The following is a 6,000-nucleotide window of genomic DNA, read 5'->3' as shown; positions in this document are numbered from 1 at the left end:
TGTGGCGAAATTTGATGTTGGGGATCTGGTCGATATAGAATTGGGCGAGCTCCCAGTACTTCTGCAAAATCGGGTCGTGGATGGCGTATTTGCATGTGATTTGTCGGATTACCAACTGCGAGTTGCTAGTTAGTCTTACATCTTGTAGGCCCATCTTGACGATTAATCCCAGGGCGTGAATCGCAGCTTCGTACTCGGTGACGTTGTTTGTCGCCTTAAATTCCAATCTAAATGAATGGACCATTTTTCGCCCTTTTGGTGTGGTAAAGACTATCCCAAGTCCCGATCCATCTTTGTTTGATGCTCCATCGACGAATACTTACCAACGTGATGGGCTACTTGCTTCAACTAAGTCGGACGGGTCTTCTCGATCTTCTTCAATTCCGAGTATGTCCTCGACCTCATCTTCGTCGCTTAGTGGAAAATCTGCCACTACTTGTGCCTTCACTGCTGTTCTCATTTCGTAGAAAACGTTAAACTGTTTAATTTGCGCCCCCATTTGGAGATCCTTCCAGATCGGCCTGCATTGTCCAGTACCGCCTCAATAGGTGATTTTGTGAGCACGCGGATCCGATGGGCTTGGAAATATGTCCTTAGATTCAAGGTGGCGAAAGCTAGCGCTAGAATCATCTGTTCCATCCTTGTATAATTTTTCTCGGTCGCGCTCAATTCTTGCTAATGAAGTAAACTGGCTTTTCCTCATTCCCTTCATTTCGAACTAAGACTGCACTGATAGCATATGAAGTTGCTCCGAGGTATAATGTGAGGACCTCTGACGGCTCGGGTCTTTGTAATACTAGAAGACTTGCAAGATGTAGCTTAAAATTCTGAAACGCCTCCTCACAGGCGTCCGTCCATTTGAATTTCTCTCCCTTTTTAAGAGTGCTAAAGAAATCCTTGCATTTGTCGGACGACCGAGATATGAATCGCCCCAATGCTGCTATACTTCCGTTCAGCTTTTGTACGTCTTTTATTGTGGATGGTGACGGCATCGAGGATGGATCTGACTTTCTCGGGATCTGCTTCTATCCCTTTTGGAGTGATGATATATCCCAAAAATTTGCCCGATGTGACCCAAAAATCGCATTTGGTCGGGTTAACTTTCATTTTATATTCTCTCATCGTTCGAAAAATTTCCCGCAGGTCTCCGATGTGATTCTTGGCTAGGCGACTTTTTACTAGCATATCGTCGACATAGACCTCAATGGTGTTGTGGATCTGGTCTTCAAACATATCGCCCATCAACCTCTGATATGTGGCACCTGCATTCTTCAGCCCAAACGGCATCTTGGTGTAGCAGTATAGGCCCCTTGGTGAGAAAAAGGAGGTGTGTTCTTGATCCTCGGGAGCCAGCGGGATCTGGTTATATCCCGCGTATCCGTCCATCAACGTTAGTGCCTAGTACCCCACTATAGATTCCACCAGTTGATCGATACTTGGGAGAGGGAAACTGTCCTTCGGACAAGCTTTGTTCAGGTCGCTGAAGTCGATACTGATTCTGACTCCTCCATTTCTCTTTGGTACCACGACCATGTTAGATATCCACTGTGGGTAGTGCGATTTCCTAATTATTCATGATTCCTGCAACTTCTTTAACTCCTTCTCGACGGCCGCCTGTAATTATGGTGCGATTCGCCTCATCTTTTGTCGGACTGGCTTGAAGTTTCGATCGATCCTTAGATGGTGACAGCATACCTCTGGATCTATACCCTCCATCTCATGCATGTTCCATGCGAATGCATCCATGTTTTCCTTTAGCACCGCCACGAGCTGGTTTACTTGTTCGTCCGATAGTAAGGACCCGATCCTTACCACCCTTGGTTCTTCTACAGTTCCCAAATTAATCTTTCGAGTAGGTTCCACGTCCGAGAAGTTTGGTCTTGATTCCTTCACCGGCGTCGTCTTCTTTAATTGCTATGTGTAGGATCAGAATCTCGCAGCAATAATGCCTCAGCGAAATTATTAACAACACAACACAACAGTGTCGCAGAACAACTTCAGAAACGACATAATAAACGACGTCAGCTAAATCATGAGAAAAAGGTGATGGTCCTGCGAATGTCGCAAGCCATATCCGAAAATAAAGGACAGATTAGCTGTCATCCATTACGTAATTTCCTATAAATAGCCATTCAATTGTAAGGAAAGAGGGAGAGATCTTTTTGGAGAGTAGTAGATAACAAACAGGAGAGAGAAAAATCAAATGTGGTTGTTGTTCTTAATCCCTTTCTCTTTTCTTGTAAGATTGTTCAAAATATTAATCAATAAAATTAAGATTGTTAATCTAAAATGAGTTGATTGTTAATGAAATCTTGTGAGGGGTGTAGTGTAGGATTTCCTGCAACTACATAATGGCGCTAGAAGCAGGGGTGAAGATTGAAGATCACCCTAGAAAAGGTTGAAGATTAATATTCTGATTTGTGGGAAATTAGAATAACTGGTGAAGAATTGTACGGAATCTCATACAATTCATTAGTATTGAAGAAATGGCTAGAAGGAGGAATATATCCGAACAACCAACGACCGCTAGAAGAAGAAGTAAAAGACTTGCTGGAAGGGAGAGAAGTGAAACAGGAGAATCTACTAGAATAAGAAATGATGGAGAAAATCAAATTCAACAACCAGTTCAACAAACACCGGTACAAAATAGAACTATGGATTATGATAGAGTGAGCATACATACTTGGCGATCAAATTCAGCAGATAAAGAAGAAGAACGACAAACGAAAAATAATAGACAAACAGAGGGAGGACAAGAAATAGTTGAAGGAATAATTCGTGAAGATGAGGAAATTGGAGCAGTAGAGATGTTGAGACGAAGAATGCATGAAGAAAAAAGAGCTGAGACAGAAGAACATGCAAATCTAACAAGGCAAAATCATGAATTGAGGATGGAAAATATGAGACTACAGAGTAGAAGATCAAGAAGTACTACAAGATCGTATTCAAGATCGACTAGAAGAGAGATGAGGAGAAACTCATCCACAGTTAATGCTGGAAATAATATTCGAGAAGAAATACGAAATCCGAATGAAGAACATCGCGAAGGTAGAGAAAGGACTGATGATCATTACGTTCCACAAAATGAAACTTTTGATGATAGGAAAAATGATATAAATCAGGAGAATGGACAACGTCAAGGACGAAATAATCAAGATGGTGAAGGGATTCGAGAGGAAGGAATGAGAATTTTACATGAGAGAGAAACTCAAAGAAATCAACAAACGATTGAAGAATAAAATGAAAGACACTATGCTAAACAAGCGCGTTTAACTTGCGAACGTGAAAGATTGAGAGCGGAAATGCAAGAACAAGAGCTTCAGGAGGCAATTCACCAGAAAAATCATGACAATCAAGAAACAAGGCGTACAAAAAACCGGAATAACGGTAATCTCAATGAAGAGTATGATAGAGTACAAAGGAGGGCTGAAAGACAAGGAATGAAATTGATAAGAAATGAACAAAATCATGGATGGGAAAATGAGAGACATCATCATATACGAATTCAAGATAGAGATGAGGAAGAGAATCGCAGGAGAAGACGAGATGAGGATGATGAATAAGAAATGCAAAATTTCTCAAGAGAAGAAAGACATGAACACAGAAGAAGGGAAGCGAAATTAAAAAGACCAATGTATCAAAATTCAGGCGTAAATGAACAAATCTTAAAAGAATTGGAAGAAATGAGAGGAATGCTAAATAATAGAGGAGAAGTAGGCAGAAGACAATTAGATGAAGATATAGAAGAAGCTGCGAAAACTCCATTTACAAGAGAAGTACAACTAGGAGGAATACCTCCGAAATGCAATTTGCCCGCATTAACCAACATTTTTGATGGAACAACTTGTGCAATTCAACACATTAAAGCCTACGTGAGGTGCATGTTGCAGTGGGAAAATCATGATGCTGTATTGTGCAAGTATTTTGCATCCAGTCTAACATGAGAGGCGTTAAAATGGTTCGAAGGTCTACCAAAAAATACAATAACATCTTTCAATCACTTGCAAACCACATTCTTTGGGGCATATATAAGTAACAATTCTTCGCGACCTGGTACTGAAGATGTGTTTGGATTAAAGCAAAGGATTGGCGAAAGTTTGAAGCACCTAACTAAAAGGTGGAGAACTATGTGTAGTGAAATGGCTGGCCGTGTGGATGAGAGATATCTTATCTTATCATTTATAAATGCTATGTTCGTAACCAATCTATTGTATATCCAAATTTTCAGGGTCAAGAATACAATCACAATGACTGAACTGCGAGAACTTCAGGAAGAGTATATTGCTCTAGAGGAAAGGAAAAATGAAATGGAATCATACCCAGTTGCGAACACCAATTCACAAGCAGCGAATGCAAGCTTATTACCTAAACTAATAAACATAGTGGCGAGCACTTCGCAAGTACAACAAGAAAAGGTTACGGGCAACAATCAACAGAAACTGGTGGCTATGGGAAGCCGATATCAAGAGGAGTATGAAAGAGAAACAAATTTCTACAATCGTGGTGGAAATAATAAGATTCAAAGACTTGATCAGCCGCAAGAAACCTATGGAGGTCAAAGACAAAATTATAATAGAGGACAAGGAGGTCACAAGGTAGTATGGGAAGAAATCAAGATGCCACCTCTGAATGCAAGTGTAGAGAAAATATGGGAAGCTATAATTTTGATGGAGAATATGCCAACACCATGGAACATGGGAACGGAACCACCTCCAAGCCACATAAATCATGAGTTCTGTTCTTATCATCATTTTCATGGACATACTACAAATGATTGCAGAAATATAAAGAGAATTATTCTGAGAATGATAGATCAAGGAAAACTAAACCACTTTTTGGTAGGGCACCCACAATCTCAACCATTTCCACCACCACCACCAGAGCATCACAGAGTAAACACGGTGAAAGAGAAGGAAACATTCTTCGTAGAAGTTGGTGCAAAAACAAAGAATATATTTTGTCACTCTATCGTACATTCATACAAGACAATTGAAGATTTTCATGACAATGTTTTGAGTAGAGTGTTCGCAAGAGACAGTGATGGAAGAGAAATTATGAACATTGCGAAAATCTCGCCACTAGAGGAGTGGCAGAAGCAGACTATTTCTTTTACCGCAGAAGAAGTCCCCGAAGGTGGATAGGTACATGACAATCCATTGGTGGTAAAATTAGAAATTAATCCAAAATCGAAAGAAGATGAAGATGATGAAGCTGAAGACTCATGGGCAATTAATAGGATTCTAATCGATACCGGAAGCTCTGTGAACATCTTATTCTATCATACTTATAAAACCATGGGATGAAGAGATGATGATCTTATACCATCAACATATAAGATATATGGTTTTAATGGTACTGCCAACATGCCTAAAGGGGAGGTTACTATGCGAATTCCATTGAAGGGAATATCTTCTGAAATCCTGTTCTGTGTTGTTGACGTAGAGTCACCCTACAATGCATTAATTGGTCGACCTTGGCTACATGGGATTCTAGGTGTAGCTTCATCTTTCCACCAGTGCATCAAATTCCCTCACCCCAGCGGTGTATGAATCATAAAAGGATATTGGGTTGAAGGAAAGAAATGTTACGAAACTGAGGTAGAATCCTGCGAAGGAAGAGAAACAAGAAGGAAAGTTGGCGACACAAAATCGAAGAGACACAAAGAAGTGACAGATTGATGGTGGATGCAATCGAACGAAAAGAAGAAGAAATGTTGCGAAACTAATGCTAGCTCAGAATAGGAAATGGTGAACATACCACTACCAAGGAAGCAGTAGCAGAAAATAACAAAGAAGCAGAGAATGGCAAAGGTAATAAAAATAAGAAGTGTATGAATGATTGATTTGTTGCCACACTCTCGCAACAAATAAAATTCTCAAAAATACATTTTACTGAATGATGAAAATGAGATTGAGAAGTGCAAATACGATATGATGATGTGCGAGAATCTCGCAGAGATAATGAATTCTACAAAAGACAATCAGAGAACAATGCCAAAAG

The sequence above is a fragment of the Papaver somniferum genome, chromosome 7 (assembly GCF_003573695.1).
Source record: "Papaver somniferum cultivar HN1 chromosome 7, ASM357369v1, whole genome shotgun sequence".
In the NCBI taxonomy this organism is placed as follows: Eukaryota; Viridiplantae; Streptophyta; class Magnoliopsida; order Ranunculales; family Papaveraceae; genus Papaver; species Papaver somniferum.
This window is presented reverse-complemented; position numbering follows the sequence as displayed.